The sequence below is a fragment of the Andrographis paniculata genome, unplaced genomic scaffold (genome assembly GCF_009805555.1).
Source record: "Andrographis paniculata isolate CXL003 unplaced genomic scaffold, ASM980555v1 Contig12END, whole genome shotgun sequence".
In the NCBI taxonomy this organism is placed as follows: Eukaryota; Viridiplantae; Streptophyta; class Magnoliopsida; order Lamiales; family Acanthaceae; genus Andrographis; species Andrographis paniculata.
Genome location: NW_026137402.1, coordinates 822,640 through 837,373, shown reverse-complemented (window position 1 = coordinate 837,373; position 14,734 = coordinate 822,640).

Sequence of the window (14,734 nt, the reverse complement as noted above, 5' to 3'; positions counted from 1 at the left end):
CACCACCTTGTCGTTTAAACCTCACAAATAGCCCCCACGGCATTTCAACACGGATTTGATGCCGAAGGTCAAAGAAGAGGTGAAAAAGTTTCTTAAGGCTAATTTTATTCGTACTTGCCGATACCCGGAGTGGATATCCAACATTCTACCCATGGTAAAACAAATGGGAAGATCCGGTTGTGTATCGACTTTCGCAACCTTAACTTAGTGACGACCAAAGATGAGTATGTCATGCCGATCGCCGACATGCTTGTCGACTCAACGGTGGGGTACAAGATCTTGTCTTTTATGGATGGGTACTCAGGGTACAATCAAATATACTTAGCCGAGGAGGATGCCCACAAAATAGAATTTCGAAGTCCGGGGGCGATCGGCATATTCGAGTGGATTGTAATGCCCTTTGGATTGAAGAACGCCAGAGCAACCTATCAAAGGGCCATAAATGCAATTTTGCACGACTTAATCGGCGAGTACATGGAAGTATACATTGATGATGTCATTGTCAAATCCAGAGCATTCGACCACCATCTCACTGACCTCCGGAGAGCCTTCACCCGAATGAGGCAGCACGACCTTAAAATGAACCCAGCAAAGTGCGCGTTTGACATCCAAGCGGGAAATTTCCTAGGTTTTCTCGTCCATCAGAGGGGGATAGAAGTCGATCAAAATAAGGCAAAAGCAATCTAGGAATTGGGACCCCCACACAACCTCAAGGAATTGCAAAGCTTGATGGGCAAGATCAATTTCTTACGGCGATTCATCGCCAACGCCGCCGGAAAGATGAAGGCATTCTTCGTGTTGCTACACGGGAGTTGGGAGGTTTTTGAATGGGGAGTAGCCCAAAAGGCCGCTTTGGAACAGATCAAGTAGGCCCATACATCACACCGGTGTTGATGCTGCCAATCCCGGGGAAGGGGCTGATACTTTACAGTTCGGCGATGGAGGATACTATTGGCTGCCTCCTCGCGCAAGATAATAAGTCAGGTCAAGTAAGAGCAATGTATTATCTCAGGAAGAGTTTGAATAATGCTGAAATTCGTTATGTATATATCGAGAAACTATGTTTATCTTTATATTATGCATGCATGAAGTTGAAGTATTATTTGATGTCTGTCGAAACTAATGTATTATGCAAAATCGACTTGCTGAGATATTTATTAAGCACGTCGGTCCTCCGGTCAAGTGGGCTATGAAACTAGCATCATCTGTATTAAGATATCAGCCCCTAAAAGCGGTGTAAAGGCAGGCCGTTGCCAATTTTTTTGGCCGAACACCCAGGAATGATCAAGGCCACCCCTGCGGGATACATCGAACTGAAACCATGGCAAGTTACATTTGATTGTTCAAGCACCAAAGGAGCAACAAGGGCTGGAATCGTAATAACTAGTCCCCAATGAGAAGTTGGCATTTCACACATCAGCTCCCGCTTGGAATAACCAACAAACAGGTGAAGTATGAAGCTCTCTTGTTGCCGCTGCATTTTCTCTCCACAAGATAAGCCAAAAACATTCTGATTCGGAGCGATTCCCAGCTGGTCATCCGACAAGCATTAAAGAAATTTAAATGCAAAGACCCACGACTCCAAGAACTTCTCCGGGAAGTGCACGGTCTACTCCAACAGCGTACAAAGGTGATACTAGATGACATTCCCCGAGAAGAGAATTTGGAGGCGAATGACCTCGCTCAATGGGTATCCGGGTATTGAACGGAGGAACCAGTCACTAAATTCAAATTGGAGGCGAATAACTACCAGCAGGGTTGCGGACTGGCGAGTAGGATTCCTCGAGGCACTGACAGACCCGAAAAAGCTAGTTCAAAATATATGCAGGAACAGCTTTGGAAATACATGTGCATCGACGACGAACTCTATTTCCGACGAGCTAATGGGACCTTGGCGCGATATTTGGGGCAAGATGAAGGAATGAAAGTGATGGTGGAAGTACACGAAGGAATTAGGGGTGCACATAGGGCTGGCTTAATTATGAGATGAACCATTCTCCGATTCGGATATTTCTGGTCCCGGATCTCACAGGATTGAGTCGATTATGCTCGAGGGTGCCCATCTTGCCAACGTCACAGCCCTCTACGATGCGCCCTGGCCGAGGAGCTCCATTCGATTCTCAAACTGTGGCCTTTCAGAGGATGGGCGAAGGATTCATCGGTAAAATCCATCCACCATCGTCAAAAGGACACACATTCATCATCGTGGCAACCGATTACTTCACAAAATGGGTAAAAGTTGTCCCACTGGTCCAAGTACGATTGAATCATGTTTTTTGTTTTATTAAGAATAATATTATTCACCAATTTGGGGTACCAAAGATCATCACGACCGACCAAGGGACGGTGTTCACTAACGCGAAGTTTGAGGCCTTCGTGGCGCAATATGGCATCCGTGTGGTACACTCTTCTCCATATTATCCGCAAGCCAACAGACAAGCTGAGGCTACGAACAAGATATTAATTACCATTATAAAAAAATGTTGAAGGATAATCCTAAGGCATGGAATTATACTTTGGAGGAGGCCCTGTGGCCTATCGAAATGCAAAGTCAACCATGACTTGAAGTACACCCATTAGACTGACCTACGGATAAGATGCGGTCCTACCCCTCGAAATCACGGTACCTTCTCTTAGGATCTTGAAACAAAATGAAATACCAATGGAGGAACATGACTGGGCGTGGTTGCATGAGCTGGAAAATCTGATGGAGGAATGCCTTTAGGCCCTTGAACACCTCCGGCTCCAAAAGAATAAAGCCGAACGGACCTTCCAAAAGTTGGTTTGGCCATGATCTTTCCAGAAAGGAGATTTGGTTTGAAAATCTATACTCCTTGATGGTCCCAAAGATCCCAAGCTCGGAAAACGGTCACCCGCTTAGAAGGGTCCTTTTATCATCTCAACGAAATCATCAAGCTACGCGTATAGACTAATGGAACCAGATGGAGGTGAATCGAAAGTTTTTATCAATGGTAAACATTTAAAACTTTTTTACCATTCACTGTGGGACCTTGAAAAACCAACAAACTCACCATAGTTTGAAGTAGATGGCCCTGTATTTGCAGGGCGTGAAAGTAATCATAAAATACATATGACGTGCAATGAACAAACAGGATGGCATTCACCGATGAAAAAACAAATAGAATCAGTTTGATGCAAGCTGTCTTGATCACCCAAAAAATACTAGTTCAAAAAGGGACATTTACAGTCCCGGGATACATACGGTCATACACCAAAAAACAAAATAAGGATGAACTGTCTGTCAGAGCTATTCCTCATCTTTTAGTCACTTGGACATTGAGCAAAGAACTACCACTGACCGATAAGGCCCCGGCAGCCGCAGCCTTCGGAGAACTGCCAGAGGATGAAGCAACCAGTCTGGAAGGAAATCCCGCCGAGGGATCCCAATCATCAGTAGGCTCTGGATCCATTGGGCGAAAGGCCATCCAATCCGTATAATGTCAGTCAAGGATCACCAGAAATCAGCCAGACTTTGCCTGCCCAGCCAAAATTCTACGGCAACATCGCTCGGCAGCCCAAGAATTCAAGCAAGGGACCGTCAATGGATCGCATATGCTCATACAGCTCGAGCAATCAGGCTCTCTGACGTCCTTTCAATCTCCAGAGAAATTTCCTCCAACCGTGCTCGAATTTGTTCCAGTTCAGCCTTTAATGCAACTTGCTCCCCATGGAGACCATCGATATAGGCCTTCTTCTCCTCCGTCTTGCGCTTCTCCTCCTCATAAGATTCGGTGCAATCTTTCTTTCGCTTCTCCAACAAAGTCATCTCTTCTAATTGTTTACCAGTAAATGTACGGAGGGCTTTGCTGGATTGAAGATGATCACAAACCTCGCCTAGTCAGTCCGCAAAGGCCTTTAAGCGACGCCTCTCAACTGAGCCCGAACCTTCATCTGCCGCCCGCATCCAGTATCGCTAGCTGCATAGATTCAAAAGCCCTCGGACTGTCGGCCAGAGAGGACAAGCAATTGTCAAGTAAGGTTTTATCTAATGCCATGGATGACTTTTGTGACAGAGATCGAAGCGAGAGGTGGGTGAAACCCGAGAAAAATACTTTTCTACCTCCGACGGAATGGCTCTGAGGAAGGGGGATGATGGTGATGACTTTGTTTGGAAACTGTAATATGCACTGGTGTCAGAAATGGTAGAATTCGTAACTAAATTCAGAGATCTAGCGGATACTGGAGTAACTGCCTGAGGGACGATTGGGGGAATAACAACCTCATGAAGTGGAGACGGTGTGATTTTCTTCGAAGGAGCCTGTCACCGCATGCGATTTAAGGGCAAGGTAAGAGATAAGTATGAAGTAATGAAATATGGAATACCTGACTCGACGCCGTCGGAGAAGCCGGGCGTTTTTGACCAGTTTTGCAGATTGTGATTATGGGATAGCAAACAGAATGGACAAGCGAGCAGATTTCTGCGTACTCGGCACAACAGATGTGGCGGTCGACCATTATAGCCTAGCGGAATCTAAGGTTAAGAATGTACAAATGGAAGATTAGGGAACACGCTCTGGCTTTACGGAGGACGGGTCAGGGGTATTCCCACTCTCAAAATCATCGCCCACGAGATCAGCAATGGCACATCGCGCAGCATCAAAACCTACTACCTCCCTCATGACACGCCATCAAGTATCATAGGTTGTCAATGCCCGAGGATCAGGCAGAACGAGTGATCAAATAGGAGGACTAGATTTACAAGCATACGACTGCCATGCAGTCGCTTCAGTCTTCCCGATACCCTATAACAGGTCATACGGCAAAGCAATGAAAAATCCCACTGTAGGGATCTCTTGCATTAATCCCAATTGGTGTGCACAGAACTGGGGCTGGTATACCTCCCCTACCAGTGAATTAAAGCGGGACCCTAAACTCATACCGCTAAAAATCAATCTCGCTGAAACGCACTTCCCCCAACAATTCAAGAAGTCTACTACATTTGCAGAAGAGTCTTGACCTCCCTCGGATAGGGTAAACCAAGGCGGTCCACAATGACACGAGAACAACGGACAAAAATCAGAAGATGAACAATAGGTATTGCGAAGGAGCGCAGACACAAACCTCGGCATGTCCCCTCTCGGCAGAGGATAACCCGATAAGGTGAACCCAAGGCAGGAACCCCGTGGAATGTAGGAAATATTCAATCTGGAATCAACTAGGCATGAGACGTACATTTGAGTCCAAAACTCCGAAAATCAAAATGGACCTATACCCTGGATGTCGTGGGCAAACAAGGTGGATAGCTTAGCAAAGAGATCATTAATACCCCGATACAAAAACCTAGAAAGTACGACACCAAATCAAGAGGGTCACCGGAAAAAATGGCATTAATTGCATGTTCGTCCTCTCGAAGGAAACCCCTCGAAGCGAAACATGAAAAGAACCGGTTAAACTAGAAAAAAAAGAGGGAAATGTTTTCTTTTGGTTTAAGAACCCCCGAAAGATGATTCGTTTGCAAGAAGTCAAAGACTTTGGTATTGCTATCATACGAAGAAGGCAATGCTAAATAATCTACTGTATAAAAGGTAAAAAAAGGAGGTTCGATCACATTGACAGGTAGGCCAATAATAACCACAACATCCAAAATGGTGGGAGTCAATACCGAAAGGAAACACTAAAGCGTTAATATAAGGACTCCGAAAACCTAAAAGAGCCTTCACAAGATCGCTACTATGGGTAGGAATATTTTTACTCAACAGTAACATGTCTCAAATACTCCAAAAGATCCACATGTGACTGCAAGAAGAGTCTAACCTATCTACCTATAGACCCCATGACTTCAGATCATCCAAACTCAACAATTGCGTTAATCGGGAAGGAACGCAAACAAATTTTGACCAGGATTGAGAGATAAAGAGGTTACCTCGACCGAGGACTTTGGTCGGAATGACCCCGGAAGGATCGTTATCCTCAGAGCAAGGGCAAAGAGCCCAATGCCCTCGAATCTTCATGAACCCGGAATGAGGGGGGACAACCGGCGAGCAGGTGGGCCGAATAGTAGACAAACATCGCTCTTTTGCCTTCCCGGAGGCGGACTAACAAAATGGCGTGTCGGAAGAACTCCCGTCAGCGTGCGACTTCATGGGATTAGCACCGGTCATAGTGTAGACAAACAACGGTAGCGTCGACGGAAAAGACGGCTCTAGCCGCGACGGAGACGAATCGATGGAATTATGGTTGGAAGGATCTGGAGAAGATTTGGGAATAACATAGCTCGTTTTATTTCACTAAAGGAAGGAACTATCTGAAAAGTGATATGAAGGTGACGTAAAACCGAGGGGGTGGTTCACGTTTTTATGCCTAGCTGAATTGGATATTCGATTAAAAGGAAAATAAGGATATAGTTTTTTGGGATTTTGAATTTTTTAGAAGGAAAATGATTATAGATAAATGGACTTATAGAAAAAAAAAAAAAAAACAAACACCTACTCGAAAACTAGATGGACAATCTCAATATCGAAGTATCTTGCTTGCTTAGGAACCTAAGTAACTTGTCTTAGTATCGAAACAAAGACAACTCGAATGAATATGCTAAACCCCTATGAAGGTTGGAAGCAACGAACCTTTGAACTTAAACAAAGACCCGATTTGATGGATAAACCAAAGTGCAAGGAATCATTCTCAAACACTTAGTTTAAGGAAAGAAATAATTATCAAATATATTCAAAGAAAGATAATCCAAATTACATTTAATTTTTCCCTTTTATAGACAAGGGAAAATAAATGCAAAAGTTGGAAACTATTACATTCAATCTAGGAAATAGGTAAAACAAATTAATGCAATCAACCTATGAAACATACTAGATTCAATGTATTCACATCTTGGAACTCCACTTTCATCGATGTCATCTTGAAAATTCACTCTCATTGATGTCATCTTGGGAATCCTCTCTCATTGATATCACCTTGAAAATCCACCCGTATTTATGTCGTCTTGGAAATCCACCAACATTTATGTTTTTTCGAAATTTTAAAAATATTTAATTCTTCTTGAAATTTCGACTATTTACATAGAAAATTCAAGTAATATTAAATAAATTAGGGTAAACTATTTTTTTAGTCCCGTAACTGGACCCCGTTATCATTTTAGTCCCGTAAGTGGAGCCTGTCGCAAACTAGTCCCATAAGTGAAAATTTTCGCTGTTTTAGTCCTCCGACGCCGGAGAAGCCCGCGTGGCTCGCCGGAGGTGACGTGTCCGCCAGGTCAGCGACACCTGGCGCTGACCTGGCGGACACGTGGATTTTTTATTTTTTTTTTATTTTTTTTAATTTTTTTTAAAACTTATTTTTAATTTTATTTATATATTTTTAATTTTTTAATTTGATTTAATTTTTAAAAAATTAAAAAAATTGAAAAAAAATAAATAAATCCACGTGTCCGCCAGGTGTCGCTGACCTGGCGGGACACCTGGCGGACACGTCACCTCCGGCGAGCCACGCGGGCGTCTCCGGCGCCGGAGGACTAAAACAGCGAAAAATTTTCACTTATGGGACTAGTTTGCGACAGGCTCCACTTACGGGACTAAAATGATAAGGGGGTCCAGTTACGGGACTAAAATGATAAGGGGGTCCAGTTACGGGACTAAAAAAACAGTTTACCCAATAAATTATTGATTGGACTCCTCTAGTGGGGCCAACAAAAATGCACCTTCTCTAAGTTCGCCTTGATCTTGACTCGGTTGGATTCAAATCAACAAAGGCAAAAGAGGTCTTCATGCCTGTATTTTGAATTTATTTTCTTTGTCCAATTGAGTTGCCAAGGCTTAAACTTGATCTTGAGATTTCCGTGCTTTGCTCCGAGTTATTGGTCACGGGGGTAGTTGAGGTGTTTGCATTGCCTTGCTTGAGATGGCCTCGTCATTCCCTTTCTCTTTAAGATTTGAGTACTCTGTGATGAGATGCTTGTCTCCTATATCGAAAATAGATAGAGCAGCAACAGTGAATGTTCCATGAACTTGATACTCGCAGGTAACTCAATGCTATAAGTATTATCATTGATAAGCTCAAGTACTCTAAATGGACCACCTCCTCGTAGTGTTAGCTTGGACTTTCTTTGTTCCGAAAATCTCTCCTTACACAAATGTAACCAAACCCAATTGCCAGGTTGGGACACAACCTTATTCCGGCCTTTGTTTGCATGTTTCGCATAAGTGTGAGCAGACCGTTGTAGATTTTCCTTCACTTGGCTATGTAATTGCTGCACAAATTCAGCTCTTTTCCTGCCATCGAGACTTTTCTGCTCATTGCACGACAATGGAAAAAGATCCAAATAAGTCAATGGATTAAACCTATAAATAATTTCAAAAGGGGAACAATTAGTAGCCCTATGAATAGTTCGATTATAAGCAAATTCTGCGTGAGGCAAATATTCTTTCCAAGATTTCATATTCTCACGGAATAAGATACGCAGTAAACTACATAAAGTCCTATTCATAGATGACCATCCATTTGAAGGTGGTGTGGAGTAAAGAATAACAATTTAGTGCCCAATTTTGCCCACAAAGTTTTCCAAAAATAACTTAAAAATCCTGTGTCCCGATAAAATACAATTGTCCTCGGCACACCATGCAATTTTAAAACATCTCTAAAAAATAAGTTATCAACATATGGGGCATCAGTGGTTTTCGTACATGGAATGAAGTGCTCCAATTTTGAAAACTTATCATCAACAACAAATATTGAATCTTTCTCTTCCCGACTCCTAGGCAATTCCAAAACAAAGTCCATAGAAATGTCAATCCAAGGTGATTTGGGTATGGGTAGAGGAGTATACAACCCATGGGGTTGGACGGTGGACTTGGTTGTTTTACACACAATGCATTTATTAATAATTGTTCAACATCAGACTTCATGTGTGGCCAATAAAAATATTCTTGCAACATGTTCAAAGTCTTAGACCTACCAAAATGACCCATCAAACCTACAAAATGTGTTTCATGCACAAGAAGATTCCTAAGTGAGCATCTAGGAATGCATAAATGATTCTCATACAACAAATAACCATCATGGAAATGATACTTGCCATGACCATGCTTAGCACACAGTATAGATCATAATCAAATTCGTAAAGCTCTTTCACATGAGAAAAACCCATCAACTTGGACTCAAGTAATGTAACACGTGCGTACCTTCGAGATAGAGCATCGGTGACCACATTTTCCTTACCTTTTTTGTACTTGACAATGTATTATAAGGTGTCAAATGAAGGCGATCCAGTGTACATGCATGTACTCAACTTCACTTGGGACTTGATGTGCTTTAGTGACTCGTGGTCGGTATGCACTACAAATTCTCGGGGCCAAAAATAGTGCTGCCGAGTTTGAAAGACTTGAACCGAGGAATACAACTCCTTGTCGTACGTTGAGTAGTTCAATGCAGCCCCATGTAGCGTTTCGCTAAAATAGGCCAACCAGACGTTGCTCTTGAGACAGCACAGCTCCAATCCCTACACCAAACGCATCACAATCAATCTCAAAAGCCTTAGAAAAATCAGGAAGTGCAAGCACGAGTGCATGTGTAAGTTTATGCTTTAGTGAATCAAAAGCTTGTTGTTGCTCTACTCCCCAATCAAACTTGTCATTCTTCTTGGTGATTGTTGTGAGAAGTGTTGCAATGGTACTGAAGTCTCGTATGAAACGCCTATAAAAACTTGCAATCCTATAGAAGCTCCGTACATCTCAAATAGTAGTAGAAGTTGGACATTCTTGAATGGCTTTGATCTTCACTTCATCCACACTCACTCTTTCTTAGCCTATAATGAAACCGAGAAAATTGCACTTGTCAACACAAATGTCACATTTTTTCATATTAGCGTACAATTTCTCATCACGCAACACGCTTAAAACAGCCTGCACATGCTTCGTATGTTCATCAAATGATTTACTATAAATTAAAATATCATCAAAATAAACTACCACAAATTTTCCAATGAAATTTCGAAGCATATGGTTCATTAGTTGCATAAATGTATTTGGGGCATTTTTAAACCAAATGGCATAACGAGCCATTCATAGAGACCAAAAGGGGTCTTGAATGTCATTTTCCATTCATCTCCTTCTTTCATGCGAATTTGATGGTATTCACTCTTTAAATCAATCTTGCTAAAAATAGTATAACCATTTAATTCGTCTAACATATCATCCAAGCGTGGTATAGGGTGTCGATACTTTACCGTAATGGCATTGACAGCTCGGCAGTCGACACGCATCCTCCATGATGCATTCTTCTTGGTTATAAGTAAAACCAGAATGGAACATGGGCTAAGGCTCTCCCGAACCCATCCCTTTCTCAGCAACTCTTCAACTTGCTTCTTAATCTCCTTGACCTCCTCCGGATTAGCACAATAAGCTAGACAGTTTGGAATTGAAGCTCTGGGAATTAAATCAATTTGATGCACAATGCCTCAAATTGAAGGTAAACCACCGGGAACATCCTCAGGGAAGCTTGCTCATATCCTGTACATATAGATAGTTTAGTTTGCATATTAGAAAAAAGAAGTTAGTCTCACCATCGCTCAAATGCTCAACTCCTCTCAAACTCAAGAACAATTTAGGGGGTGTATGCTCTCTTTTTTCTTTTTCACTCTTTTTCTTTCCTCCTAGAATTGTAGGGTTTTTTTTCTCACTCAAAGCTTGAGCACTCAAAGTATTTTTCACTTTTTTCAACAACTCTCTCTTCACTTTTCTCTCGCGCTCTTCTCTCTTTCACTTCCTCAACAAATTGTTGGTACGAATACTTTTGGTCGGCATTCACTTCATTGGGACTCAATGGTTTGAGTGTAATCTGCTTGCTTTATGAACAAATGTATACCAATTTATGTGTCCATCATGCATTGTCCTTTTGTCAAATTGTCATGGCCTCCAAAGCAAGATATGTCCTGCTTGCATAAAGACCACATCACACAATACTTGGTCCTTGTAGTCCTTGATGTTGAAATCAACACGTACTTTTTTCGTAACCTTGACCTCACCACAATTATTAAGCCATTGAAGTTTATATGTTTTTGGGTGGGTTTCAGTTTTCAACCCTAATTTCCGAACCACAGGATCACTTACCACATTGGCACAACTTTCTCCTTTAATGATCATGCTACAAACTTTGTTGGCTATCTTGTATCTACAATGGAAAATGTTGTCCCATTGTTCGTCGTTGTTGATCCCCTTAGGCAACGTACTCAATGCCCTCAATGTGACCAAGGTTAAACTAGCTTCATAATCATAGTCGGCCTCTTCTTCACATTCATTTCCAATAGCCTCATTATTCTCATCCGAATCGGATTCGTATTCCACACTTGGATTTAGAATCATCGTGTGCTTGTTCGGACATCGGTTAGAAAAATGCCCTCGACCTTGACATTTAAAGCAAAAAACATCACAACTGCGCTTACCTTGAGATTTGGGTTGTTGTGAAGCACTCTCTTTGCCATGTTCTCCTGCATGAGTAGGAGTGTCTTCCTGAGTTTGGCTAAATTCAATCTAATACAACCGATTGTTGATCATCTCGAGAGATGCATGGTGCAGATTGTACATCTCTTTTAGCAAGGTGTCTGTCATAAACTTAAGGTCGAATACGTGAGGGTTGTTGTCTTCACCTGCCATAAAAAAAATAGTAGATATATGTATAACTTGTTAGAAAAAATCCTTCACGACCCTCGTGTATCACTCCACTCATAACAAACCTCTCTGTCTTACACTTTAGCTAAATCAAAGTTGTTGGTATCATCCACAGTATAACAACCAAATTTCACAAGGAGTAAAGATATATTCAAACAAGATCGAAGACAAGGGAAAGAGAATTCTTCAAATAGAAAAGTAGGGAATGAAAAGAAAGGTTAACTCGTTTCTACCCGGATGACTTAGTACCGTCTTTTGATTGGTATTGGCTTTTGAAATTCAATATTATAATTTTTTCCTTTTTTTTGGTTGACTTTTTTTTTTTGCAAAGAAATAAAGATTCAAGTTAAGAAACTTGAATAATGTAGCTCTGATACCAGATGACGTAGAACCGAGAGGGTGGTTCACGTTTTCATGCTCAGCCGAAATGGATCTTCGATTAAATGGAAAGTAAGGATATAGTTTCTTGGGATTTTGAATTTTTGAGAAGGAAAATAATTATAGATAAATAGACTTATAGAAAAACAGCAAACACCTACTCCAAGACTGGATGGACAATCGTTGTATCGAAGTATCTTGCTTGCTTAGGAACCTAAGTAACTTGTCTACAAACCTGTGGACTTAACCAAAGACCCGATTTGAAGGATAAACCAAAGTGCAAGGAATCACTCTCAAACACTTAGTTTAAGGAAAGAACTAATGTTCAAATATATTCAAAGAAAGATGATCCAAATTACATCTAATTTTTTTCTTTTATAGATAAGGAAAAATAAATACAAAAGTTGAAACTATTACATTCAATCTAGGAAATAGGTAAAACAAATTAATGCAATCAACTTAGGAAACATGCTAGATTCAATGCATTGACATTTTAGAACTCCAGTGTCATTGATGTCATCTTGGAAATCCACTCTCATTGATATCATCTTGGAAATCCTCTCTCATTGATGTCACCTTGATAATCCACCTATAGTTATGTAGTCTTGGAAATTCGCCACCATTTATATTTTTTTGAAAATTCAATAATATTTAGTTCTTCTTGAAATTTTCATTAGTTACATAGGAAATTCAAGTAGCATTAAATAAATTATTGATTGGACTCCTCTAATGGGGCCAACGAAAATGCACCTTCCGGAAGTTTGCCTTGATCTCGACTCGGCTGAATTAAAATCAACAAGGGTGAAAGAGGTCTTCATGCCTGTGTTTTGAATTTATTTTCTTTGTCCAATTGACTTACCAAGGCTAAAACTTGATCTTGAAATTTCCGTGCTTTGCTCCGAGTTATTGGTCCCAGGGATAGTTGAGGTGTTTGCATTGCCTTACTTGAGACAGCCTCGTCAGAAATGATAGGTATCTTTTAGTCAAGTAGAAGGATTTTTCAAAGCTGCACCAGAACGCGTGTAGGTGGATTCATTCGGGGGATATTAGCAAAAATAGTTTCGAACTGCAAAAGGCATTTTTTTCACCCAAAATATTTTTTGGGGGGGCATTTGTTATCCCCAAACATTTTGGGAATAGTGATTCTCGAATGGCCCAATCCAGCAGGCCAAGCAGACCGGCCCAAGAACGGCTCAATCCGGAAGATCAAATAGACCGGCCCAAGAAAAGAGATGAAGCCCAAGAAGTAGGCCCAATAATTTGAGCTAGAACTGGTCTAGCAAAGAACAATTCTGATTAAAAGAAAGTGGAGAAGTGGAAAAAATTTGTTCCTGAAAATGAGGGGAAGGTGGAGAAAAACTTGAGATATATAAGGCAAAAGAAAAAATGAAGGAGAGACACACGGACCAACACAACAACACAAATTCAGTGCATTGTATTCCCTTTTCTCTGTATATTTTCATTATTTTTGCTTTATTTAGATTCTTGTTACTAAATCATATCAGTTTCCTTTCATCCGTTCAAGTTATCTAAATTTCTTTCGTCATTATTTCTACATTTTTTCACTTCGGTCTAGTACCTCAATTCCTGTAAATTATTATACCAAATTTATTTTTGCGTGAGACTTAACCTGGATACTTTCTTGAGTAGGCCGAGGAACCCAATAATTCTCGATTTCAACTGGCCTAATTTTATTGGGCCATCATCGATGAATTTTAGCGACAATAAATTGGCACGCCCAGTGGGACTCCAACAAGTCTCGCACTTTTATGCAATTAAGGAGTCGCAAGTTACCATTGCCGAAGAAAATCATGATGTCAAAAGAAAAGAAAATCACCGGCGAAACTTCAACCCCACACATCTCTGGAGAAGTCACCCGTGATGAATCGTCCGCAGCTCCGGGAGGCGTGGACAGGTTGGTCACTATCTTGGCCAACACCCTGCAAACTCAAATCCGAGAGAAAATTAAAATAGCCTTCCATGAATCAGCCTTGACCCTTTCTCAATATTTCGTTGATATTCTCAAGCCAACCATCTGGAATGAAATTACATGGACAAGAGACGAAAAAATACACAAAGGCAATACACCGGCGGCCAGGCCTAGAGATGATGACTAAAAGAAGATAATGATCATAAAAAGAATATAATGATAATTCTCGTGTACGTGTAAGCATGTATGTATATGTAATGTCACGTATCTATATATACTTGAGTTTCAATTTTATTAGTTGTTTTGATTTTAAAAAATTTTGTTTTTTTTTTTATCTTTTTTTTTTATTTGTACTAATAGATTTTTTTTATACTTTGATACAAAAGACACAATAGAAAAGAAGGATCATAGAAAGAATATATGGATGAGAAGATATTTTATTTATTTAATTATAATTAATACTAATATATATTAATTTTATTATATGTAATGATGTTATTAAATTAAAAAGATATTTTATTTGTATATGTTATAATTAATTTATATATTATTCATTAATATAAGTTTTTAATAGATTTGACTAATTTATAAAATAATTTTTTATATACTTCATCCATCGCATAAGAATGACATCATTTTTCATTTTTGTCCATTCCAAAACAAGGATATTATTTTTTAATTTAATAATTGTACCATTTATCTAACATAATTAATATCCTTACAACTTTCAATATATTATACGAATGTCATTACTTTCACAATCTAATAAGAACATTTTTGTCCTTTTCAATAT